The 27117-nt window shown below is 52.8% G+C and overlaps 1 protein-coding gene across 3 annotated transcripts in view; it reads right to left on the bottom strand.

Moving 5' to 3' along the window:
- Positions 1–27117, bottom strand: part of HPCAL1 (hippocalcin like 1) — a 105112-nt gene that overhangs the window by 12209 nt on the left and 65786 nt on the right. For 2 of the 3 annotated variants that reach the window (XM_036881684.2, XM_036881685.2), the window contains exon 2: positions 10233–10325. The exons of the other annotated variant lie outside the window; for it this stretch is intronic. The gene's annotated coding sequence lies outside the window, so the exon portion shown is untranslated. The remainder of the gene's footprint in view (positions 1–10232; positions 10326–27117) is intronic. 3 annotated transcript variants of the gene reach the window in all.

The following is a 27117-nucleotide window of genomic DNA, read 5'->3' on the forward strand; positions in this document are numbered from 1 at the left end:
TGCTTTTCCCTCATTAGACTGTAAGCTCCTTGAGGAAGGAAAACAGCTCATGCACACCAGCAGGAGAGGCCGCTAAGCATGTTCTAGCCTCAAGGCCTCTGCACTTGCAGTTTGCTCCACCTGGTCTGCTCTTCCTCCCCCACGGTACCTGATAGGCACAGTCAATGGTCACGTCTTTGCTCAAACCTTCCTGGGGGCACCTTGCCCCGGGACCCCATCACAAGCAGCATCTGTCCTCATGCCCTAGTCCTCCCTGCCTCGTGTCATCCCAGTTCTACTGGGCACTGTATCGATATATTTAGTGTATCTCTGCCTTCCCTTGTTCACCACAGTATCCCCAAAACAGAGCCTAGCACATGGTAAGAGTTCAGTAAATGCATTTGAAAGAACGGTTGTGCGCTCCAGGGCCCTCGCACAGCGCTTGAATGGCCAGATGCATGAGTGAAAGAGCTTCTTCTAGGACCCTCCTGCTCTAACATTTTGCGAGTCTTCCAGGATCGGGGATACAGGCAGGAACGTCTGGGATCAGGCTGGTGAAGTGCTCTCTTGCTCAGGTTGGAAGCTCCGAGAAGGAATATCCTGTAATTCAGACTTGGTATTCTTGAGAGCTCCATTTACTGGCATACAAACTGCAGAACAGGGGGCCTGGGCTGTGTCAGACTCAGGGGTCCATTCACCAGACCAGTGCCGTCAACTCCCTCTGCTGGTGAACACACTCCGTGCTCTGCGGGCCTCAGCCCAGGGGCTGACCGCTGCCCTCCAGCTGATCTGGTGCCCTAGAGCCCAAGGTGCTGCTATTCGTCTTCAGGGGTGAAGCACTTCGAGCTGCTTCCCCAGGGGAGGAAGGTAGGTTAGTGGGAGGGACATGACTGGGCCTCTGGGGACAGGAGGGGAGAGGAAGAGCAAATGCCCGAGAGAACCACGCTCCCCTTACAGAGCCTGCAAGTGCCCCTGGAAAAGGATGGAGGCAGGACCAAAAACAAGAGCATGTGATTTTTCTTAAAGCCTAAATCACCATGTATATCCATCCACACGTGGGTTTTGTGTTTCTAGAGAAGGGTGCTGGATAGCAGGTGGGAAGCAGGTCCGCACCGCACCTGGTGAGGGGTGGGCCGAAGCAAGCGGGCAGGGCAGCCACGTGTGCAGTCCTGGCCCCAGAGCCTAGGGCTTTCTCTGCCTGGAGCCTCTGTGCTTTGAAGGCAAACTTGAGGTTCACAGTGGCAGGCCCCCAAACCTGAATTTGTGCCCTTATGCCCACAAACATTTCTGAGGCCCCCAGGCATGGGAACACCTGAAGGAACAAGACACAGAGATCCTTCCCAGGTGCCCAAAGTAAGCCCAGCACACCCATCTGACAGGGGGTGTGGTGTGCAACAGGGCTTCCTCACGAAGGACAGGGATGCTGGGGTGGAGCTGGCCCACTACAGGCAATGGCTGGGAGGTCTGATGGGAGGCATGAGCCATAATTAAAGGCCCCAGGAACTCTCCAGGTAGGCAAAGGGAGCAGTATGTGGCACAGCCAGAAGGCTGGGAGAGACCCCCAAATGCCACAGCGGCAATGTGGAGTGCAGGAGGAGACGGTCAAGGACAGAAGCAGGAGAGGACAGAAAGGCAGGGGCTTGTAATGCCCTCCCCCCCCACCAGCAAACACTGGAGCCCCATGAAACACCCAGTGAGCCGACCTGCCAAGGACCCAGGGACTCTAACACTGTTCAGTCGCAGAAAAGAAATTCTGAAGCTGAAACAAGTCAACACGAATCACCCAGCATCCCCTTCTCGGGGATCTGGGGCCAACCACGAGCCAACTGCTCTTTTGAAGGAAATCCAAGAGGCCACAGCAGACTGGACTGAAGGCAGGAGCTGGGCTGAGCTTTCAGAGTGCCCCACAATCCCCCCAGATCTGGCCCCGCTTTGGTCAGCCCTAGGGGACAGAGCCACGGAGGGGCCCCCGGCCCGGCTCAGCTGTGCTTATTACACATGGAGATTTGGGGTACCGGCCGCCGCTCGTGTGGGAGTAAATTTCCCTTGACTGCTTGCGCCTGGCTGCAGAATGACTCAAGTCCTAACCGAGCCCTTGTGGGAAAGATCTGTGTGGCAAACGACTGGGTGAGTCTGCACTTGCACACTGAAGCTCCCGGCCAGGATGGGAGCCACCCCCCGCCGGAGGATGACGTTCCGCTCTGGCAGGAGGGAAACCCATCCGACGGGGCCAGTGCCCATCACACCCGGGCCAGATGGGCAGCTTACGGGAGGTGCAGGGGGCGCTGGGCCAGGCCCTGGAATCATCAGTTTCCCGTCCCGATGTGCCATACCAAGCCTGTCTGCTCCTTTGTAAAGGGGACAGAAGAAGGCCAGCTTCGGGGGTTGCAGTGGGGACTGTGGCTGCGTACATGTCTACAGAGGGGCCAGCGTGGGCAGCAGGTATCGGGTAAATGGCCAGCCCCGGCTCCTCCTGGGCCCCCACCTAGCCTGATGGTCTCTGCTGTCTCTTAACTTCTCTGAGCCTTATTTCCCTTGATTATGAATGGGACTAACAGTCCCTATATGTTGATTTTACAGAGAAGCTGTGAGGATAAAAGAAAATGAAGGTGCAAAAGGACTTTGACAAATGTAGAGCATCAGACAGTATGCAGAGGTATGGCACAGCTTTATGACACAAGAAATGCAGGATGTGCTTAATGAGTCTGATCACAGCACTGAACAGCAGGCCAGAGGCTGGGCTTGGCCCCAGGCGGTGGGGTTTCCTGCACTTCCTCACGGACCGTCCCACCTGCACGCCCAGCAGCATGAACACCCTGTCCTCACACCGTGGGCCGACGGCCCAGGATCCCAGCGGCCCGGACGCATACTGGGGGCAGGGTCAGTGAAATCCCCACCCCGGTCTCTAAAGAGGAAATGACGGGAAGGACGGAAGGAAGCCAGCCAGCCAGCCCTACGTGCGGGCCAGAGCCTGCAGCCAGCTCACCCTGCCTGGGGCACGTCCGGCAGTGACCCAGGATCAGGAGGAGCTGCTCCTGGCTTGCTGGCCATGGGACACCATGAACTCTGGGGAGAGGGGAGGCAGGGCCCCTCAGAGAGACGAAGGGCTCTCCCGGGGGGTCTGAGGCTTCTAACTGGTTCAGGACCATTTAAGCTGGCATGCGGGTTCCCTGCAGGACCGGGAACTTCACAGATACTGAGGGAGAGGTCTGGAGTTGGCCCAGAATAACCCCCAGCATTCTGAGAAAGCTGGTAGCCCGGACCCATGCAGGACAGGGCAGCTGCTGGTAGGCCTCTGATGTGCGTGTGTGCATGCGTGCACGCTCACACACACATACACACACCCCACACCTCCTCCCTCCATACTGGTGTTGACCCCCACCACTGACTGGGTGAAAGCCTCCATCTATTCTTTGGCTTCCAGTGGGACAGAGCCCCCTGGCTGTGGCAGGATCTCATGGCAAAGGCCGTTCCAACGCACCCGTGTATGGAATGACTAGGATTTCACTTGGAAATTGTCTTATCAGAGAAAACAGCACAGGCCCTGTTTACTATTCACACACCCACTCCACGGCTCTCTTACACCCCCGCGAAGCACACTGGGCCCTGAGGTGGGAACAGGGATGGCCGCGGGCCTACCACGGAGGAGGACAGCCAGAACCAGAGGTCTGGGGGCGGCGCGGCACAGCCTCTGGGGCTGCCAGCTGAGGGGAGAAGGGGGCCATGTGGCATGGCAGCATGAGAGGGACAGCCCAGAACTTTGTCCAGGGGGCACAGGGAACCCAGACAGCCCTCCGTTTCAGTGACTCACAGTCTGTGCCTCTGGGGAGGCCACCGGCGAGAACCTCACCCCTGCCCCACAGCCCTGAGCCTGGCCCCTCTCCAGGCACCTCCACGGGGAGTGACAGGACCCACAGTGTGATGGTGCTGACCAGCACAGGTCAGTACAGAACCAATGGGCAGATTAACGGAGGTAGGGTGTGGGGAGAAAGGGCAGCAAGCAGAGAAGAAAAAATACCATCAAACTCTAGGAAGTCAGACTAATTACTTGAAGGGCAGTTTGAATTTGTAAAGTCTGAGTCAAAAACACCTGGAAAAGTGCCTCTGGATTCTCCTTCAGGTAAAGGGTATGGACTAGAACAACAGTGTGCTATGGGTAGGGGAGTGGGTGGGTGTCTGTATCGAGCAGGTAAGAATCTTGTTACTGGCACATCTGTCGCTCCAAACTCAGAACAGAGTTGGAGGCTGGGCTGTCTTGGGTAAGCACATGCCCCACAGCTATCCTTCCCCCTACGTTGGACAACGTGGCCCCTGAGGCACATCCCAGCCCTAAAGCTGCCTAGGGGTCTATCCAAGGGGAGGCTTCCACAGCTCCTGAGAAGTGCACTCCCTCAGCTGGGATTTGTGTCATTCTCCCTGGATCTTGGTGGCAAAGACATTCGCTTAGCTCTTTTCCCAGTGGATGGCAGAAAGCTAGAGTCCTGCCAGGCTCCTGCTTGAGTGATGACTAAACTCTCAATTCATAGGCCCCAAATGAACCATTTCCAGATTCTGAATTCATGTGCCCCAAATGAATGAGGTTTGGCTACATTCTAAGATATCTTGGATAGAAACTGTCTGTAAGAAATGCCATTATAAATATTAGACTTAGGAGGTATTTTCAAGACACGTGGGCCCCTGGGGCTTTGTACACTCTGACAAATGGCTCTGTCTGCAGGGCAAAGTCCACTCCTAAAGGAAGGGCTGCCACCAAATGCCTATTCGGTATTGCTTATGGCTCAGCACACTAATCCAAAAAGATTTCTTTCTTTTTTTTTTAAGTTGGAACAAAACTTCCAGTGAATCATCTCATATGCTACTTGATTCATGTTTAATGTCTTTGGGAAGGCCTAAAAACAGTAAGTCATTCTCAATAAAAATGGCATCAGCTGGCTAAAATGCTAGGCACACAAATGGTGACGTGCCAGCTCCCCCTTGGTGGCCTCAGCAACTACAATCTCGAGTTGTCATTAAGAGAGTGTGTTTCTTTGTAATGAGGAGTGCAGACGCTCATAAACGCTGCCCCTTGATGTTTTTATTCTTTAAATCATAACCCAGAAGCCAGAGATTCTGCAGGGCCCAAACTCACACACGGAAAGTGTTGATCAACACGCATTAAGCAAACACCTACTAAGTGAAAATCATGTTGGGGATACATAAACGTGTAAGATGTCCGCTAAGTGCCTACAGTCTAGTTGGAAGGCAAGACACGAATTTCTTTCCTTCTCGACACCGAATTAGTTCCTACTCTGTGCCTAGTGCTGGGGGCAGAAGGGGAGCGAAGGGAGGCAGGGCTGGAAGATGAACCAACGGACTCCGGCCGAATTTCAGGCCGGGGCCCAGGTCCTTTCCTGACCCTTTTCCCCGAGGCCCCTGAAGCTGAGGTCCGTTTACCCTGCGCACAGCCAGGAATAATCCCAGACCCAGTTAGCGCGGGGCCTGAAACAGGAAGGACGCGGTGCTTGGTGGGAGGAAGGAAGCGAGGCAGGCAGGAGGAGGTTTGGCTGATGAGGGCGCACCCTCTAGACGACCCCAACTCCTGGCCGCTGCAGCTGCACAGGGACTCTGTGGCCCCCCGGCACTGTTCAGCGTACTCTTGAGGGCCCACCTTCCTCGTGCCCCCAGGTCTCTGAATTTTCCATCAGAGATTTTCAGACCCAGATAGTCTCTAACTTCAGCGAACAAGCCAGTTAAGTGGAGACCCTCTGAGATCCTAGGAATAGCCAACAGAGCAAACATTTGTTAAACATGTTCCCAGCGAGGACTTCTGAGCTACAAGCTTTTATGTGGGGTCTCATGATCAAGAATATTCCAGTGGTCAACAGGACAGAAAATGTGAGATCTGGGTCACCCACCCGGGACTGTGCTGGTGCCTGGGGAAGTGAGAAGGTTCACTGCGCGCTCAAACTGAGAGGCTGGCGATGCAGACTGGAGAGCCTGGCGGGGCTCAGACCTGGCTCTGAGGCACCTACCAACAAGTAATGAATCTTGGGGCCATGGCTTAGTCACTCATTCATTCATTCATTCATTCACTTCATGTGGAGCTGCCCTCTCTGTGCCCCCACGAGGCACAAAGACTGGCTGGTGGTTACAGTGCCATCATTTCTCTGCCTCTGTCTCTGCCCTCCTGCCAGGTGGTGAGCCTGTGCTGGGTCTCACTCCTTGGGACCCACACATACAGCACCTATGCAGAAGCCCCCAGCGGAAGCTCAGGGATCTGAAGGGCACTGATTCCGGTGGTGGCAGGCATCCTGCAAACAGGCCAGGACAAGTGTCTCCGGCCCTTCATTGACCACAGAGGGTGAGAATGCGAGCCAAGTTGTGCATACCCACGATATGTGTGTGTGTGTGTGTGTGTGTGTGTGTGTGTGTGTGTGTGTGTGTGTGTGCATGCACATGCATTTGCCCACAATTCTTGTCATGCAGGATCTGCCTCTGTGGTTGAAGGCTGAAGGGGACGCCAATAGGAAGTGATATTGCAAAGTCATCCCCAGTCACTCTAAAAATAACTCTCAACTTTACAACACAAGAAGGATTTCCCCTTTCCAGGTACCCTGCCTCAAAACGAGAGCAGTTTCCACTTTGGCCCTCTCAGAGGCCCACCTGGGATCTGCAGACTATAGGGGCTACAAGCCCACCTCCCAGAGGAGAGTGAGCCGGGGGCATGCTCTTCAGGCTCTTCCCCTGCAGAACTGCAAATCTCCCTGCCCGTTTCTCTAACATCTTCCAGAAGCACTAGTGAAACAAATCTCTATGAGCAACTATTCTCTTTGAAACGTGTGAGGAGGGATCACTATTTAAAAGACCTGGGAGGTCGGTCCAGTATAGTGCAATTTTGGCTGCGCTGAGAGGCTGCTCACTGGGTTAGGGTGGTGAATGCCCTGCCCTTCATGTACGATCAGCAACCCCTCCCATCTGTCGGGCCCACTGGCTCATCCTGTACACCTCAGGCACCCTTCGGCCACAGGCCCTTTGCACTGGCTGTTCAGACATAAAATTGCTCCCTCTCCTCCTTCAGGCCTTTGTTCCAGGCACTTCTCAGTGAGGCCCTCTCTCAAGACTCCCTCCAAAACTGAAGCCCCAACATGTTCTTTATCCTCCTTTTCTACTTTGATTTTTCTCTGTATTTCATTGAGTTCATTGTCTCTCCCCCTCCACTTAGAATGCAAGGTCCCTGGGGCCAAGCTTTACTCTGGTTTGTTCACTGGAAGCCTAGAGACTGGAAACTTCCTGTAAATATTTGTTGAGCAAATGGACGCATGACTTCTGGGGGTCACGGGGACCCGTGGCCTGGGCACACAGGTGCCTCTACCCCAGTGCCTGGGGTGGATTAGGCAGAGATGGAGGAGGCAGGGAATACATCCTGCCATCCACCAGCAACGGGGGAAGGGCACAGAGAAGGGGTCCTTGCACTGACCATCACCCAACCCAGGACACCCACAGGATGTTTATGTGCCAGAGGCCCATCTGACTCGTGGAGTTCCTCGTCTCTGGCGGTGGTGGTGGCAGGGGAGAGGGGGTCATTTCACACATACATTTGCTCTATGTGTGAAATACCCCAGGGCCTTGGGATGGGAAGAGACACCACAGATCACCTCCCCGGCCTCCTCTGGACACCTCTGCCTGCTCCAGCATCCTGACGCCTAGCTACCAGCCCGGGAGGACCCAGCCTGGCCAGGCAGCAATCCTGTGCACCCGGGTCAGCCCAAGAGCCCCCAGCTGGGGTGTCTGAAGGCAGGCGGTGCCCAGGCACTGCAGGGCCCAATTTGCTCCCTCCCACTTTCCAGCTCCAGCAGGCAGCCAGTGAACTAGTGGAAGCAGTGCCTTCCACATGAAGTTGTACCTGCTTTACTTGGGGAGAAAAGCCCAGAGACGCAGCTGCTGACCGTCCTCTGCCTGCGTTTCTGGTCCTAGACAGCAGGGGTTGTGAACGCAAGCATTTTCACAAGGGTGAGCAGGAGAGAGGAGAGAGGGGAGGATGAGGCAGTGGGAGAAACACCCCTCCCTCAGGGAGACCCAGCAGGGGGCACCCCCCCCAACGGGATGGGGGCTTCGTGGGCGACAGTCATCTGGGAGAGTTGCATGCCGTGGCATCTGTGCCCGGCACGGAAGCAACCCGGCTCAGGGTCGGCTGGGAGCCTGCTGGTCTAACCTGCCAAGACATATCTGCAGGGTGTCCCCCAAGGAAATCAGCAGCTTGGCATCTGTCCTTTGACCCTTGTAGGGCCCTCAGGGTGTCATGTGGGGCACCCGGCAACCTGTGAAATTAAAGTCGCAACACTTCAGTGGGTTTGGGGTTCAAATCTCAGCCTCACGGCCGAGCACTCAAAAATGATTCCTTCTGGGTGGGAAGATGAGATTTACAAAGAGGTGCCCTCTGGCTTCTGGGGCCTAGAACTTCCGGGCTTTCTGGGAGGGCTCCAAGGCAGGCTCTCCTGGCTGGCGTGGCCTGGCTGGGTGAGCCCCTGCGGCCCTGCCCTGTGGCTGCCTCCTGCAACTGGCCCCACATCCCTGGCCTCAGCTGCTGTTCCCGGCACCCAGCACCAGGGAGCAAGCGCAGGGCAGGATCAGTGACCAGTGAGAGTCATGGTTGAGAATTACTGGGTGGCCCCCAGGAGGAGGCAGAGAGCTGTGGTCAGCCGAGGCTTCCCCTGGCCCTGGGCGGCCCGCTGGACACTTTATTCTTAGCTCTCCTCTTGCAACCACCCCCGAGAGGGAGGTGTGATTAGGGACAAGGCTTGAGGGGGGCTGTTAAGAGGCCCAGAGGGACCCGGAGGGCACAAATCCAGGATCAGAGGCCTTTCTGCCACCCGCCCGGTTCCTTGCTTGGACCGGAACTGAACACTCAGCTCATGAGCGAGAGACTCTCCAGCAGAGCCAGCTGCGTTCTGGCCCCGTGGCAGGCGCGTTCAGTACACGGCCAGCACGTCCTGTTGGGGGGCGGCAGGGCCATAAAGATGGCAAAGGGTGCTGTCTGGGGCAGACCCAGGCAGGCGGCCAGCCCCTGCACTCAGGTGCACGGCTGCACAGGGGTGGCTCCGCTAACGATGGGGAAAGGCAGTCCAGGCCGAGGGCCCCGGCCGAGCAAAGCCCGGGCTCTGACGGGCACATCCGTCCATACAGGCACTTTGCTCTCACCAGTGCCTCCCTGGAACCCACAGAGGGCAGGTGGAGGGTGGTGGATTCAGACGGAACAAGGGTTCTTGGTCATGCTAATTACCTTGGGCTTTACCCTCCTCCAGGCAACAGGGCCTGGCTGGGCTCCAGGTTTGGGCCTTGCTATGCTGGAGGCGGAAGGGGATGGGGCTGTGGTTCTGGGTCAGTCTTTTGGGGGCGAGGAAGGGCAGCAACGCAAAGGGGCTCGGGGAGAAGACTGGCAGGCGGTGTGGGGCGGGAGGAGGGGGTGTCTGAAGCCCCTTCTGGGGGCCGCCAGGTGGGCCTGCTGCCCTGCGGCTGCGCGGGAGGGCTGGGTGAGAGCGGAGGGGGGGGGGGGCGCCGGGCAGGGAGGCTCAGCCCTGGAACCCTGGCATCCCTGAAGCGCAGGTGGGCCTGCCTGCGTGGAGCGGGGCCTGGTAAGAGAGGTGGTAGAGGAGGGGAGTGGCTCAGAGGCAAGGGTCTGGGTGGCCAGGGGCCCCCCTCAGAGGGGCGAGGCCCACCCACTTCCCACCCTGTCTTCAGGGTTACAGCTGGAGCCAGCCACAGGGCACTACAGCCCTGCGGACCCTGGTTTGGGGGTGAAGGGAAATCCGCTGCCCTGGGAGGGGGGCCCCAAGGCCACGGTGATAAGGGCTGGGGAGCAGTGAGGGCCCCACCACACTCACCCCGGGGGGCAGCTCTTTCCTTTTGGGGAACAGGGGCTGGGAGCTTCCAAGAATGGAGGAGAAACTTAAGGACGGAACCTGTCCCTCTGCCTTTGACCTGCACTGTCCTCCGCGTCTGCCCTTTATCCCTCCGAGTCCCCAAGGTCGGACCATCCGCCCAGGAAGCCCCGGCCAACTGAGGATAAGAACCAGGATTACCAGGGGACTTGGCTGGGTTCTATTCACCTCCCAGCCTCAGTTTCTTGACCTGTCTCCTGGGGTGCCATGCAGGCTGCCCCCCTACTCCTGGTTTTCCCTGATCCTTCCACTGTAGGCAGGACCCCACAGAGGGGCAGGGCTCCCCCAACCTGCCCCGAGGCTCCCAGGCCCATCTGGCCTCCCAGAGCCACTTACCCAAGGCCAAGTGGAGACAGAGACAGAGACAGAGCAGGGGTCAGAACTTCGGGAGCTGGTTCCACGTCCTTGTCTGGGCTGCTAGACCATGCCCTGGAAGAGAGGACCGACAGGTCACTCGGGGTGTAGACACCCCCAGCCCTGAGCCCGCCCCCCTCCATGTGCCTATGGGGCAGCGGGGGGAACTACAGCTTTGTACAGCAAGCCCCACACTAAGTACAGAAAACCCCCAGCTCCCAGCCCCCATCCAGCCAGTTAGGGCAGAGGCCATGAGCATGGGCACCTCCGGCCCCAGGAGGGAAGCCCCCCGACAGTGCTGATGGGAGAAGCCTCCCAGGGGGATGCTGACCACCCTCAGGTGGCTACCACAGCCAGAACCACAGACAGTCAAGGCCAGTGGCCTCTGCAGGCTGCAAACCCGGATTCAAGCGCTGGCAACATCACTGAGTCTCTGCGGCCCATCACTACGCCACCTGCGGCTTTATCTAACACGCCGACCTGCAGGTCACTGTACGGGCCCAGGGAGTCATGCAGGCCAGGACCCGGCCCAGGCAGGCTCACGGGAGCTCCACAGCCAAGCTTTGGCTCCTGCACGCAGGAGGACACCACAGAACTCCAGCCAGCGGCTCACAGAGTCACACGGTCACTGTGAGGAGAGAAACCCAAGTGCTGTGGACATCTGACTAATCCCACCTTCAACCATCGCTGCTGGCTTCTGGCACAGCGATCCGAACACCCTGTATGCATGGCTGATGGGCTGACCTCCTCCTTCAGCCCCTTCTGTGAACTGCCAGTCCCCTGTATTCTGGGTCACCCGACATTTTCCAGTGCCCCGTATTCTGTAATGATACTGTTCTCGCAGCACCGCCCCTATAATGCTGGGTGCCCTGCCAACAGCTATCTATGCATTTATTTGCAATTACCCAATTTAATCCTCCCAACAGCCCTCTGAGGTAGGCATAATTATTAACCCCACTTCACAGCTGGGAAACTGAGGCTTAGAGAAGCTAACTACTTGCTCACGGTCAGGTATCTTCCAAGCGGCAGAGCCAGGACGGAGCCCAGACAGGCTGGGTTCTCACGCCCCCAGACGACACTGCCTTCCTTCAACCCCCAGCCTCCCTTAAATGCTGTCGCTTCACCTGAGAGCCCATTTTACTTCCTAATCTACACACATCACCCAGTTATTTGCTTACAATGAATGGTTCTTTCCTTCCATAGCAACAGGTTATACGCACCCACTGGATATAAAGTGGTCCTGAGGACGGGAACCAAGGAGCTCGTTCACCCCAGAAAAGCTGGCCCCTGAACAGTGCAGGTGCCGGCGGCAATCCCTGGCTCCCAAGGAATGAGGGGCTGCATCTCCCCGCCACTGACATGAGCTCCATGAGGGTGGAGAGCTGTCATCTTCATTTGTGTGCAGCTGGTTCTGGCTCAGAGCCTGTATGCAGCAGGTGTTCGATAAATAATCAACATTTGACAAATTAAAGCCCCAGAATGAATCGCATGGATGTTACTAGAAGCAGAGTGCACCTTCTCAGAGTTAAAATTCTACCCTGCTTCACCAACATAAAACTTCAAATGTCAATCACATTATTTGAACTCACTGCTAGGACTGGAGACCTGGAGTACAAAAGCCACATTATCTTCCCCCCAGAAATGTCACTGGAAGGTCACTGCACTTCAAGACAGCATCCTGTACACAGGGTTCAAACCTTTGAACAACACGAGTTTGAACTGCACGGGTCCACTTATATGTAGATTTTTTCCAATAAATGTACTGGAAAATTTTTTGGAGATTTGGGACAATTTCAAAAAACTCAGATGAACCACAAAGCTGAAATATTTTTTAAAAAATTAAGAAAAAGGTATGTCATGAATGCATAAAATATATGTAGCTACTCGTCAATTTTATGATTTACCACCATAAGCTCAACAGAAGACTATTTTAGTGGTTAAGTTTTTGGGGAGTCAAAATTTATACTAAGGTTTTCAACTGTGTGGAGGGCAGATCCCCTAACCCCTGAGCTGTTCAAGGGTCAACCGTGTGTACATTTCTTTCTTTAACTATTTCAGAGCAGTTTTATGTTCATAACGAAACCGAACAGGAAGTACACAGAATTCCCACACACACCCTGCCCCCACAGGCACGACCTTCCCCACCGTCAGCATCTCCCACCACCCGCAGCGGCATGTTAGTTCCAGTCAGTGAACCTACACTGATACGCGTTCCCACCCCAATCCATAGTTCACGTGAGGGTTCACTCTAGGGGTTGTACGTTCTGTAGGTTTGGACAAACACACGTCACCACCATACAGTATCCCACACAGTAGTTTCACCGCCCTAAAAATCCTCTGTGCTTGCTTCACCCCATACTTTTGAAGGGCGCTTTCAAGGCAATGATGTCAGCTGTTATCTCACGGCTCTGTGAGCCCTGCTTTGACACTCAGGAAAAATCAGTGCCAGACAGGGTCAAGAGCCCTCCCCAAGCCCACCTCTGCTAGAGTCAGTAACAGAGCAGCCACGGAATGTGCTAGAAACATTGTGTCCAGCCATCCTTTTATATCCTGCCCCACAAATGGCCCCAGCAGGGAGAGCCCCCTCAAACCTCTAGTTCACAGAGAAGCAGACTAGGGGTCACTTGCCGCGGCCACACACGGCTACGAGGGATGCCTAAAACACAAATCCCCAAACCCATGCTCTGCTCTTTCCAGAAGCCCTCACTAACCCAGGCACTTATGGAAGGCTGTGGGAATGCAGGGAGCAAGCACCCCCTCAGATGAGAGGATGCTCAGGGGCTGAAGCAGGTGCGCCCCAGGCCTGTGACCCGCTGGGCACAATGCTGCCCTCCGGACACGTCCTTCCGCCACACTGCATGATTAATGCCTGGGGGTCTTAACTGGCTGCAGGTGAGTCAGCTGTCTAGCTACAAAGGCCCACCCCCATCCTGCTGCGCCCCCGCCCCACGCCTCCTGGGCACAGCCCTGCACAGCCAATGTGCTCAGGGGCCAGCTCAGTGACAGGGGACACAACCCATCACAACCCTTCCTGTCTCACACACACACCCACTCCTCCGGGAAGAGAACTGGGTGCTGGGGAGAGCAGAGGCGGAAAAGGAGAGAAGCTCTGGTCCTGGGTGAGCTTCCATGCCACGTGGCTCTGGGCCTCAGACACTCCTGTGGTCTCTGTCATTCTCTGTTTCCCCATCTGGGACAAAGTGGGTGGGCTGAATCCCTCAGAGGCTGGGCCAGCTTGACACCAGGGTTCCTAGCAGGAGGGTCTGCCATTCCAGAGGCCTTCAAGGCTCTGGACCCCAGGTGACCCGGGAACACTCCATAACTTGAATTGCAAATTTCCTCCCAGCTCTATCAGTAAGCCACAGGGGCTCCCGGGCCACGAGCTCTCCTGTAACAGAGAAAGACTGCAGTCATCGCTTGAGACAGGAATCAAGTACCAGAAGTCATTATGCAGAAATAATTATGTTGAGTTATGTCTGGTTGCTCCTGATTTCTGTCCAGCAATTGTCCTGCAAATGGCTTGCCTCTTCCTCTCCAGGACAGCAAACTGCAGGGGACGGGCTAATCCACACAGACCTGCACAGGTACAAGTCTACTGCTCCAAGCACCTCCTGCCGCGTGGCGCATCAGCATCTTAGGGTGAGGTTCTCTGTGACGTCCATCACTGCACACTTGGGAGAGAAGAGAGGTGGAAGACAAAACCCCCTGGGAGGGGACAGCCTCATGACCTCACCCACACGTGCCCCTGCACTGGACCCTCCTTCAAGGCCCACTTCACATGCCGTCATCCCCATGGGGCTCTCCCCCTCCCCCTGATCTCCCCAGTCCCTCATTCACGCTGGGCCTAAGGCACCATCCTCTCTTAGGTTCAGGCACTCTAGGGAGTGACTTAGGCAGCGGCCAGGTCTGACCCATTCTTGCACTCTGGGCCCCTAGCACAGAGCAGGGAGGGGAGAGGGGAGAGGGTTGGGTGGTCGAATTGCCCAGGCTCTAATCCTAGCTCTATTTCCTAGCTATGTGACCTTGCCCCATTGTTTGACTTCTCTCTGCCTCAGTTTCCCAGTGGTAAAATAGAGGTGATAACAATCTACCTAGTTCATCAAGTTCTTGAAAGATTAAATGAGCTAATGCACAAAAAACTGCTTGGCACAAAGAAAGAACTCAATAAATGTCAACAATGACTGAGAGAGCAAAGAAAATATACTTGTAAGGATCTAAGCCAACTAGAAAGACACAAAGTACAAAAACTGACTCAAGAAGAAATATACAATCTGATATAAATAAATAGATAATTTGATATACCTATAACAAGGCAAGAGATTGAATTAATAATCAAAAAATTAGTCACAAAGAAAATGCCAGGTCCAGGTGGCTTCACTGCTAGCATTTACAAACATTTAAAGAATTAATATCAATTATTCACAAACTTCCAAAAAACAGAAGAGGAGGGACACTTCCCAACTTGTTCTATGAGGCCAGTACAACCCCGATACCAAAACCAGACAATGACTTCACAAGAGAAGAAAGCTATAGAACAATATCCTTAATGGACACGGATGCCAAAAAGAAAACTCAACAAAATACTAGCACAGCAAATTTAGTGACATAAAAAATAAAAAGAATCATACACTATGACCAAGTGGGATTAATCTCAGGAATGCAAAGTTGGTTTACTATCTGAAAATCAATGTAAAAAAAAATCATCATATCAATAAAACAAAAAGCAAAAATCACGTTTATCTCAATAGAAGCAGAAAAGCATTTGATAAAATGCAATACCCTTTCATGATAAAAACACTTAACAAACTAGGAATAGAAGGGCACTTCTTCAATCTGATAAAGGGTATCTGTGAAAAGCTAACATCTAACATCATACTAAATGATGAAAGACTGGATTCTTTCTCCCTAAGACCAGGAAGGAGACAATGCCTGCTCTCACCCCTTCTGTTCAACATCATACTATAGGTTCTAATCAGAAGGCAAGAAAATAAAATACAAGATTGGAAAAAAATAATTAAAATTATCTCTATCTGCAGATGACATGATCTTACATCTAGAAAATCCTACAGAATCCACACACACACAAAAACCTAACAGAATTAATAAACATGTTCAATAAGGTTGCTAGATATAAGATCAATATACAAAAATCAACTGTATTTCTATACACTTCTGGTAAAAATCCAAAAATGCAATTAAGAAAAACAACTCCACTAGCAGCAGCATCAAAAAGAATAAAATACTTAGGAATAAATTTTACAAATGAAGTATAAAACTTCTACTCTGAAACCCACAAAATGTTGAAAAATTAAAGACCTCAACAACTGGGAAAATATCCCATGTTCCTGGACCAGAAGACTTAATTAACATTGTCAAGATGGCAATATTTACCAAACTAATCTATAGATTCAATGCATTCCCTGCCAGAATCCCAGTTTACTCCTTTACAGAACTGACAAGCTGATTCTAAGTTCATTTGGAATTGCCAAGGACCCAGAATAACCAAAACAATCTTGAAAAAGAACAAAGTAGACCTCGCACTTCTCAATTTCAAAACTTCCTTCAAAGCAGTAATCATCAAGATGCTACGACAATGGGATAAGGTTAGACATACAGAGCAATGAAATAGAATTGAGAACCCAAAAAATAAACCCACACATCTAAGGTCAACTGATTTTTAACATATGTGCCAAGACCAATGGGGAAGAAGATCTCAACAAACGGTGCTGGACAGCTGGAGAGTCACATGCAAATGTATGAAGTTTGACTCTCACCTCAAATCATACACAAAAATTTAACTCAAAATGGGTCAGAGCTAAAACTATGAAACTCTTACGAGAAAACAGGGGTAAATATCCATGATCTTGGATTTGGCAAAGGTTTCTTAGATATGGCACCAAAAGCCCAAACAACTGAAGAAAAGATGGATAAACTGAACTTCATCAAAATTTAAAACTTGTGCTTCAAAGGACACAAACAAGAAAATGAAAAGATAACCCACAAAATGGGTTTGCAAAAATTTGCAAATCATGTATCTGATAAGGGACTTGTATCTAGAATATATAAAGAACTCTTACAGTTCAACAGAAAGACAAATAACCCATTAAAATATGGGCAAAGGATCTGAATGGACATTTCTCCAAAGAAGATATACAAAAGGCCAATAAACACATGAGAAGATGCTCAACATCATTAGTTCCCAGAGAAATGCAAATTAAAAGCACAATGAGATACCACTTCACACCCACTAAGATTTCTAGAATCAAAAAGTCAGATCATACAAATGTTAGCAAGGATTTGGGGGAAATCAGAACCCTCATATACTGCTGTGGAGAAGGTAGATACAGGCACTTTGGAAAACAGTCTGGCAGGTTCTCAAATGATAAACATAACAATTACATAACCTGAAACTCTACTCCAGTTATGTACCCAAGAGAAAAACATATGTCCATACAAAAACCTGCACACACTGTTCACAGCAGCATTCTTCATAACCAAAATGCCAAAACAACCCAAATGTCCGTCAACAGATGAAAGGATAAACAAAATGCGGTATACATGTGCAATGGAATATTATTTGGCCATAAAAAGGAATGAAGTACTGACACATTCTACAACACACATGAAGCTTGAAAACACTACGCTTAGAGGCCGGACACAAAAGGACAAATATTATATGATGCCATCACATAAAATATCCAAAACAGGAAATCTATAGAAAGTGGTTCTTAGGTCTGGGGGATGGCGGGGTAGGGAAATAGGAGGTGGTTGCTGAAGGGGACGGGATTTGCTTTTGGGGTGATAGGAACGCGCTAAGATGGACTGTAGTGATGGTTGCACATATGTGTGACTATATTAAAAACCACTGCATTGTATACTTTAAATGGGTAAACTGCACAGTACATGAATTATAGCTCAATAAAGCTGTCTTTTAAAGAAAGAATCTAAGCCAATGTCCTGTACTTCTTGACCCCAAGGCCAGAAGGGCGAAGAGCAGACTCCTCCCTCGGAGGAGGGAGGCGAACCGCAGGCCTGCCCAGCGTTGCTGCCGGGGGACACAGAGGCCTCGGTGCTCACCAGTCAGCTCTCATGACCAGGGGAACCCGGCAGCCTCAAGTCTGGGGACACGGTGCCCAAGGCATGTGCTGCAGGCCACGCGGCTCAATTGCCTTGGAGATATTCCACCTCCCACCCCAAGTGCACACCCCACACACAGGCTGTGTGCCAGATGTGTGTTAGGTGCAGGGACACCAGCCCCACCTGTGAGGAGCCCGAGGCCCAATGGGGTCACTCAGATACAAGCCAAACGTCAGGGCAGGCAGTCACAGGCTCTCGGGCTTAAGGGCTCTCTGCATGCGAGGGGGTGGTCCGATCTGCTGGGGAAGTGGAAGCCCAGTCCCACAGGATACATACTCAGTCCCATCCAGAAGGGTCCATGGATTCTTGGCTCAGTTCCTGAAATGGCCCGGCAGCCACCCCAGGGCACTGAGATCACCACCTAAGAGGTTAGTTCTAGGGCCGTTTCTGGGACCAGTTTATCCTCTAGTGGCCCAGGCCTGGAAGGGCTCAGCACCCATCCCCATCGTTCTTGCTGGCCACTCCAGGGGGAAGGCAGCTAGAAAAGGGTCTTCCTCCCAGTGCTCAACCCTCCTCACACCCAGGCACAGGCCTCTGCACTAACTCCGATCTGCAGGAAACAGAGTGGCCTGTCCTGCCAATTTACATCAGGGCGGGTGTGCACTCCAGAGCTGAAAAATTATTTTAATATATCCTGAAATCCAACTTAATTAGGAAGCCAAGTCCCTCAGGGAGAAAAATATAGTGGGATCTGGAGTCAAAGATGGATGGTTTTTGGATTATGACTATTTCTGTCGTGACTGTGGTTTTAGGTTAACTAATTCTACCAGAGTCAGATGCTCACAGAATGCCTTCACACAGACATTTTGCACAATGACCTCTTTAGCAGAGGCATTTTCATCCACTGCTCAATTCCAGAACTGAGAGGGGGCTGTGTGTCCTGCAGATGTCACCAGGGGGTGGGGGGTGGGAGCAGCAGGAAGCCTGGGAACAGCCACAGAACATAACGTGGAAGCCAAGAAGTACAGAGGAGGCTACTCAGGCTGCAAGCTTCACAGAAGGGGCAGGGCTGGACGGGACACCCACCCAGGGCAACAATCAGCTAAGCCCTGGGCCCCAATGGCCATGACCGGCACCCAGCACCAGCCCTCTTTGCGAGAGGGCTCACAGTGTCCTCTTGTGCTCCCAACACCTGCTCCTGTTACCAAAGTATTTAGCTCTCATCACAAAGCAAAAGGAGCCTATTATTTTCAACCACTTTGAAAAATTGTTTGGTGTATTTACCAAAGACGACCACACCATGAGGCAGGAATTCAAGTCTCTGATATATTCGCAACAGAAAGACAGGTGTGTCCCCACCAAAATGTGTGAGCACGCTCATCATAGCTGCACAATTTGTAAGAGCCCTTCACTGGCAACTGTCCCAGTGCCCACTGGCAATACATGGATCAATAAACTGCAGTGTGTTCCCACAATGGGAGACCACAGAGCAATCAGAATGAACCTCAACAACACAAAACATACATGAATCTCCAACATAAAACTGAATGAAGCAGCCAGACAGAAAAGTACATCCTGTATGATTCCATTTACTAAACCAAAAAAAAATAGGCAAAAAGAATGCATGGTGATGGAAATGAAGAGAGAGGCTACCCTTGGTGGGCGCCAATGTTCGGAGGGTCATGAGGGGCTTCTGGTGCTGGTCACACATGCTTGCCCATTTGGGGAACATTCGCGAAGCTGCAGCCTTACAATTCGTGCACTGAAGCACATGTGAGTGACACTTCAGTGAAAAGTTTAACGAAGAAAGTCAGGCATCCACTGTCACCCTGCAGCCACCCCCTGCCCACCAGGCAGACCGGCGGCTTCCCAGAGTGCCCCACTCTGGCTGAGCACTGGTGCTGTTTCTGCAGCCTATGGGCATCTTCCACCTGGGGAACAGGGAAGCAAACTCTGGAGCTGGGCAGGCCCTGACTTTCCTGGGCTGGCTAGGCTCCCTGAGCCCCCGTTTCCTCACCTGCGCGTGGTTTTACCATCTGTCTAGGGAGGCTGCGGAGACCCCCTATGTCTCTGGCACCCAGCCTGCACCCTGCAGTGTCAGCCATGTGTTTCCTGGACTGATTTGCTGAGGAGCTGCTATGTGCCGGGCAACGGGAACACTGAGTATTGACAAGCAGCCTGCCCTCAAAGGGCTTACTTTCCAGTAACAAGACACAAACGGGGGTGGGGGGACTGAGTGAAGGGGATCAAAAAGTTTCTAAAAATGCACATAAACACACACAGATTGAACTGCAATGAAGTATTGACATGGGCGGGGAGAAGGGAGTCACTCAGACCAGCACCACAGATGGCAAGGGACGCAGCCCCCTTACTGACAGGCAGTGCTGATTTACCTTGCTCCTCTCAGCAGGAGCCAGAAGTAAGGACACTCCCGGAACTAAGCCACAGACATAAAGGGACGCGTGACCACACGTGGGGACAGCTGCTTGGAGATCTGGGAGGGAGAGAAGGACTGGCAAAGTGGAGAGCCGGTGACTCTGTGAGTGCAGGAAACCAGGGAGCAGACACTGGGAGAAGGAGAAGCCCCAAATCCCGGGAGGGTCGGCCAGGGCCCATCACGGGCTCTCTTCTCTTCTCTGCCATCTTCAGCTCCTCTCGGCTTGGCGGCTCCTGCTCATGCAAACTCGTAGGCCCACATTCCCAATACATGGACCTCAACAGTCATGCACTTTCTTGTTTCTAAAAGCTCTGCTTTCCTTCCCATTCCTCCAGTGATGGCTTCCAACCAGGATCTCTCTCCAGTTTGTTCCAGTACAGGATGGGAATTCTCCCCTTTTGCCTCTCGAGTGAGCACACATACCTTTAGACTTTAATCTAAGGGCTGTTGCTCTTTTTGCCTGTTAACACAACAGAAAAACAGGCCACGGGGTGCACTTGAGTACTGTTGAGACATTTTGATTGGGTGCCTCCCCACCATCCATTTCCTCTTCTTCAACAATCCTGTTTCTTTTTAAGGGTCCACACTGCCCCCATTCTCAATTCATTGGACCTGAAAGGGCCTGCATCACTATCCCACCAGAGACGGTCGCTTTCCCCTTGCACTTGATCGTGAAAGAGCCAACGGCTAGAAAAGCAGCAATCCAGAGCCACAAAGGAGAGGACGTATTCCAGAGACCGGACGAGGCCTCGGGATGGCGGCAGCACTGGAGGTGGAGGGAAACGGGGCTTGATCCTTGAATTCAGCAGCCTCTGAAGCCACGTCCACCCTGGATGTAAAGTACTGTGAATATCACGGTCCCTTTTTTTGCTTTAAACCACTCTGAAAGTTTTTCCATCACTTTCAACAGAGTGCTAACTGATCCAAGATGCCTTAATTTTTTTTTTTTTGGTATCATTACTCTACAATTACATGAGGAACATTATGTTTACTAGACTCCCCCCATCACCAAGTCCCCCTGACATACCCCATTACAGTCACTGTCCACCAGCATAGTAAGATGCTGTAGAATCACTACTTGTCTTCTCTGTGTTGCACAGCCTTCCCCATGCCCCCCCCACACATTATACATGCTAATCGTAATGCCCCCTTTACCCCCTTATCCCTCCCTACCCACCCATCCTCCCCAGTCCCTTTCCCTTTGGTAACTGTTAGTCCATTCTTGGGTTCTGTGAGTCTGCTGCTGTTTTGCTCCTTCAGTTTTTCTTTGTTCTTATATTCCACAGATAAGTGAAATCACTTGATACTTGTCTTTCTCCACCTGGCTTATTTCACTGAGCATAATACCCTCTAGCTCCATCCATGTTGTTGCAAATGGTAGGATTTGTTTTCTTCTTATGGCTGAATAGTATTCCATTGTGTATATGTACCACCTCTTCTTTATCCATTCATCTACTGATGGACACAGGTTGCTTCCATTTCTTGGCTATTGTGAATAGTGCTGCGATAAACATAGGGGTGCATATGTCTTCTTCAAACTGGGCTGCTACATTCTTAGGGTAAATTCCTAGAAGTGGAATTCCTGGGTCAAATGGTATTTCTATTTTGAGTTTTTTGAGGAACCTCCATACTGCTTTCCACAATGGTTGAACTAGTTTACATTCCCACCAGCAGTGTAGGAGGGTTCCCCTTTCTCCACATCCTTGCCAGCATTTGTTGTTGTTTGTCTTTTGGATGGTGGTGATCCTTACTGGTGTGAGGTGATATCTCACTGTGGTTTAAATTTGCATTTCTCTGATGACTAGTGATGTGGAGCACAAGATGCCTTAAATTTTTCACAAAGTAAGTTATGACTGAAACCTCATCTTTCTCCAGGCTTCATTCTGTTACTAGAGGACCTTTAAATGTCTTCACCTTCCTTCTTTCATTTATACACAGCATTCCCAAAAATGTGTGCCAAGAAGAACCCGTTTGGGTGCTGTGCCTTAGAAAATATAAAGGGTAAGAGATGCTCTGTGGAAACGTAAATGTGGAAATTTTTTCCTTCCACTAACATAAACTGGACTCTTGACTGCAGGACTTCTCAGAGTCCTTAACATATGACTTATTTATTTAACATGAATCTTTATGACCAAAGATTTATGTGCTAAATCCCCAAGGGAGAGTCACAGTAGGCCAGCTCCCCCCAATCTGTTTGGCTGTGGATTTCTTATTTTCCTGGAGTAACTATAGGACAAGATGACATGAAATAGATTTCAGAAAATAGGGGTCCATCTGGAATTCTAGACTTTTCTCTAATCCAAACTGCTTAGCATTTTAGAGATCTTTTGACTCTCCCACCTAGGCATTTTGAAAAAAACAACCCACACAGAAATGGAGAAAATGAGTATAGATTGTGATACCTGCTAGGGAAAGAATAAAATGAAATGATTTGATAAAGATTACCAGGGGACAAAGGGAGAGGGTGAAACTCTAGTTTTATTGCTTAGAAAAGTCCTGAGTCAGGGATATACGTGATAAGGAAGGTACAGACTTATAGGGGAGGCTCTAGGCAGAGGGAACAGCACATGCAAAGGCCCTGAGGTAGGAATGTGCTTGGCATCGTCAAGGAGCAGCAAGAAGGTAATGGTGGCCAAGGCAAAGCAAACAAGGCAGGGGTGGTAAAAGATGACGTCAGTGGTGAGCAGGGACTCAGAGACTAGCACAAGGAGCTCACATTTTCTTTCAAGCAATATTTTTAGAAGAACTTTGAAAATCAGAGAGTGCTACAAAAATACCAGGCACTGGGGAAAGGGATTATAAGATCCCCTACACCCCGGGTGGCAGAGAAGGGGGACATCCTTGTGACCCTCCAGCTCTCTCCTACTGCTGCATGGGGGCAGGTCACTTGCCACAGTGCTGCACTTTCTTGAGTCATAAAATTCAAGCTTGTTCGCTCTTGACTCTCCACGGGCAGGAAAGAAAATTAAATGACTCTTTGCTCAAGAACAGAATTCTTGGAACCCCCCAGCCCCGGCCACTGCTGCCCCCACCCCCATAGCTCCCTGATGCTGCCAACCCTGCACCAAGGGCCATAAAACCCCACGACAGCATTCTTCTCAGGCGGTGTTTCAGGTACCTCCTGCTCTGGACAGAGAAAGAAAAAGCAGAACCTTTGCCAACATCAGAACAATGAGGCAGCCCCAGGGGGAAGCAGTGGTGAGCCCCAGGGAGGCAGAGCGCAAGAAAGCCAAGCCAGATCCAGCCATTTCTATCTGGGGGCACGTTCTGCTCATGGACGCACACACCGTCAGCTGTCTGTCTGGGCCAGAGAATGAGCCTCACACTCTGCAGCTTCTGCAGCTGACAGGACCCTGGCAGCCCTCGGCTGGAAGCCTCCAGCCGCCTGTGGGTCCTGGGGGCCTGTGCGGGTGCGGAGGCCAAGCCTCAGGTCGCCAGGCCTCCCACACCCCTGCAGGGCCACCTCACCTCCAGGACACGGACCTCCACCCATGACCTCCCCTGGGAGGAAAAAGGTTCAGCAGCAAAGAATAACAAAGAAGAAGAAAAGAAATCCACCCACTTCATCCAACCCTTGCGTTTTGTAATTGAGCAAACAGGTCCCGAGGGGAGGGTCTCCCCTACGATCAGGAGCCGGGGACGGGCCAGGCCCACCTCCTGGAGCAGTGCGGGCACGTCCTGGGCTGCCCAGAGATGCAGATCCAGGCAGGGGCTCAGGCTGTGTCACCTGCCCCTTGCTAGTCACCTGCCCCATAAGCTGGGCCACAGGACTCTCTCTTAAATGTTCTGAGACTTTTATTAATAACAATGTTGGAGGACTGAGAGGAAGGGTCTGGAACAGCTGTCAATAGGCTCTTTCTCTGGAAAGCCACAGGGCAGGAAAGCCCAGAAGCCTCTCGGTCTTACCTCCACTTCATGGGTGGGGGCGGACCCTGAGGCCCAGAGAAGCTCCGGGCCTCGCCTACAGACTCAGGGCCAGGAAGACAAGGAGACCCTTAGCTTCTGACTCCGACTCAGTAGCTCGGGTGAGGTGCCACCACTCCCAAAGGAGGCCACCTGGCCCGGCCAGCGCTGCCCACTCAGCTGCTGCTCCTTTGAGGAGGGAGTCTGCCCCAGGCTTGAGGTGGGCCTGGGCTCCGGCCGGTCTATCTGCCTCCCCGTCCCGCACCCCTCGCCGAGGCCCGAGCACCAGCTGGCCACCGAGGCACTAAGACACAGAGACGCAGAGCCCCGCCTCAGGGGACTCGCCTACCACTGCGCTCAGCGCTCGTACAAACTGTAGGGCTGCAGGTGAGAGGGGACGCGGGGCTCTAAACCAGTCCACAGACGGTGTCGCCAGGCGCGGGGCCACGCCTTGTGGAATGGGGCCCTTGCTCCCTGGTCTCAGGACGTAGGCCTGGTGGGCCTCCCTCCGTCTTAGACGTCTCAAGAAAGTAACTGTGGGGAGAGGGGCATGAGGGGCTCCCTCACCACCCCAGCCGCCCCAGGTCCCCTTCCCCAGAGGACAGGAAACCTGCTCCCTGATGAGGTCGGCCTGGGGCCTCCAGGACAGCAGGTGCTCAGGCACTCCGAAGCTGAGCGTGGGGAGGGGAGCACCCCTTCCGTGTGGAAGTGGCCTACGGTGTGTCAGGTTTGGACTCTGATGTGTCGCCATGTGGCCCTGAGCACGTCACCTCCCTTCTGGGCTGCCTCCTGTCACAAGCTCCCGGAGCCACTAAAGCTCCTAGGCCTAAACTCAACATCAGTAGGTATTATTTCAGGCGCTGCCTCAGGACTGCTGGGCCCACTCACACACCATCCCACTTGTGCAATCATCGTCCCCACCTACAGATGGGGAAACGGAGGCTCAGAAATGTTAAGCTACTTTCCCAAGGTCACAAAGCCGGCTAGTCAGCCCCCACCTGGTCCTGCAGGCCACACGGATGCCAGAGACTAACTTTGCCCTCAAGGAGCGATAAAGGAGCAAGGAAAGGAGTGTTCATTAAGTATTTAAGTATAATTAAGCAACGGAAGTGCCAGGCGGTGTCACAGGCGGGGCCTGAGGTGGGGTCCCTGTAGGGGTGGGAAGGGTGGGTGCGCATAGGGGCTCCTGCCCAGGGCCTGCAGTGGTCTTCTCAACCCAGACTCCAGGTGGCAGCCTCCTGCCCCTAGTGAAGGCCCTGGTTGTCCCCCAGCCAGGAGACCCTTGTGGTTTAGCATTCAAGGCCACTGACAACCCAGCCCCAGTCCAGGTACCCACCCAGGCCTCAATGCCACCAAGTGCGGCAGGTCAAAAATGCCTAAAATTCTGAGACTCCCTCCCATGCAGCCACTACCCCCCACCATTCCCAGGGCCCTGGGGTCTGTGAGGTCTGCCTTAACCCATCTGCTGGGTCTCCTGGTCCTCTAGACTGAGTGCTCGGAGGGCAGGCCTTGCTCTGTCTCCCAGGCCCTGCGCAGTGCCTAGAGTGTGGCAGACTCTCAGTCAATGTTTGATGAATGACTCAGGGAGCAGGCAGCTCAGAGGAAGAAGAGATGTGAGATGGGGCTGCAGAGGAGTGACAAAGCTGGATCATGGAGAGCTTTGGACCCTGGGGTTCAGGTTGCTTCAGCAGCGGGGAACCATGGCAGGCTCTTGAGCAATGGTCTTGGCTGAAGGAAGATCAGCTTCGCAGGCAGGACAACAGTGTGGAGGCTGGCATCAGGGAGCCCACCACGGGGAGTGGGGCGAGCAACCCAGGCATGGCACTTGTGAAAATCAGGGATCTTTAAGGGTGACTATGACCACATGTGGCTTTCAGCCAGTCACATACAGAAAGGGGAACAAAGTCCTGCCATTCTCCCGAGACAGCACTCTCCCACATTGCTGGCATTACGTCCCAGCTGCCAGATGACGCTCGTGCTCCAGGGCCGTGCTTCCTGAAGCAGGCAGCCAGGAAGGAAAGCATGACTCCCCCACAAAGAGACAGAAAGGAAAGCGCCTAGACTGGAGTAGAACCAGACTCCCCTGAAACGCAGCCTGCACGCAACAGCCTGGCAGCAGGCGTCCAGGACCCTGGCACATTAAGGCAAGTTCTCCTATTGAAGCCACTTATTCAGTAGCCACCAGAGCATGCAGAGCTCGGCTGCCGTATCTGTGATGAAGGAGTAAGTCATTTGAAAACACAAATAAATTATTCATTCCCCACAAATGTGCAGCCTCTGGGTTCCTGCAAACACCACAAACACCCACAAGGCTCAGTGAATCCTATCAATGACACCGTGCAGCCGAGCAGACGTGGGACTCCGCCGTCACCTCATGGAGAGAGTGATCTGCCCACACTTTCTATTCTGCATCCCCAGACTATGAAATCAGCCCAGCATCAAATGGAAAATCACAGCCCTGCCCAGCCTGGCCTGGCCTGGGAGACATGGGGCTTCTGTGCAGAGCACATTTGCTGGAAGCACTGGGTTCCAGGGAGCCACCTTTCCCCCACAGCCTCCCAAATGCTTCCCTTCAGGATCTGACTTCATCTTTACGGTCAGGGACACAAACCTGGAGTTGGCCTGCTTGCTAACATGCAGGTTCCCAGGCCCAGACAACCTCCGGTGCTCAACCTAGGATGCTGCATTTCCCACAAGCGCCAGGACCTGAGCCACCAGGCAGAAGTACTCTGGTTCCAGAGACACCCCCTGTATCACAATCACAGCTGGGCTGGCCTTGCACTGCTGGGCAGCTCAATGTCAGATTCTCAGCCTCTGTAGCCCCAGGTGCTCCCTCCAATGGGCTGTAGGGAAGAGTGACTGAACATTTGCAAAGCAACTTTCATACACTGGGGCTCAGCAGAGCCACGCACCACTGGTCTTTGCACGACCTCTGGTCTCTGCTTTTAAATCTTTGATTCTGGTCTGCTTAGCTCACATCACAACTGGGAAGAAAAGTCTGTGAGGTTTTTTAGGAATGCTGAGCTGTGGCCCACCAGTGGCCCACTGCCTCTGCCTAGGATGCCCGCTGAATGTCCAGAGCTCAGGGCCCCTCCCAGCTCAGGGCCGCTGCCCCAAACTCCCAGCCGCTCACTTTTACAACACCACACAGTTCCCCTTCATGCAATGTGCTGGAATTCGCTGATTTGTGCCTGTAGCCCCACATGGGAGGGGTCAGTGAAGGGATGGCATGTTACACTGGGGCCCTGCACACCACCTGGCATAGAGCCACATGGTCAGCACGCATAAAACGGTGCATACGTGACTCGATGTAACTCTTGCTGCTTGCTGGATATTTGACTGAAAGCCTTCTCTGCAGAGTTGCCCCATGTGATGTGAGTAGGCTGCCTTTGTCCCTCAATCTCTGTCCTTCCATACGGGGTCTTCTGCAAGAACAACATCTGCAGGCCT

Source organism: Manis pentadactyla, chromosome 2 (genome assembly GCF_030020395.1).
Source record: "Manis pentadactyla isolate mManPen7 chromosome 2, mManPen7.hap1, whole genome shotgun sequence".
In the NCBI taxonomy this organism is placed as follows: domain Eukaryota; kingdom Metazoa; phylum Chordata; class Mammalia; order Pholidota; family Manidae; genus Manis; species Manis pentadactyla.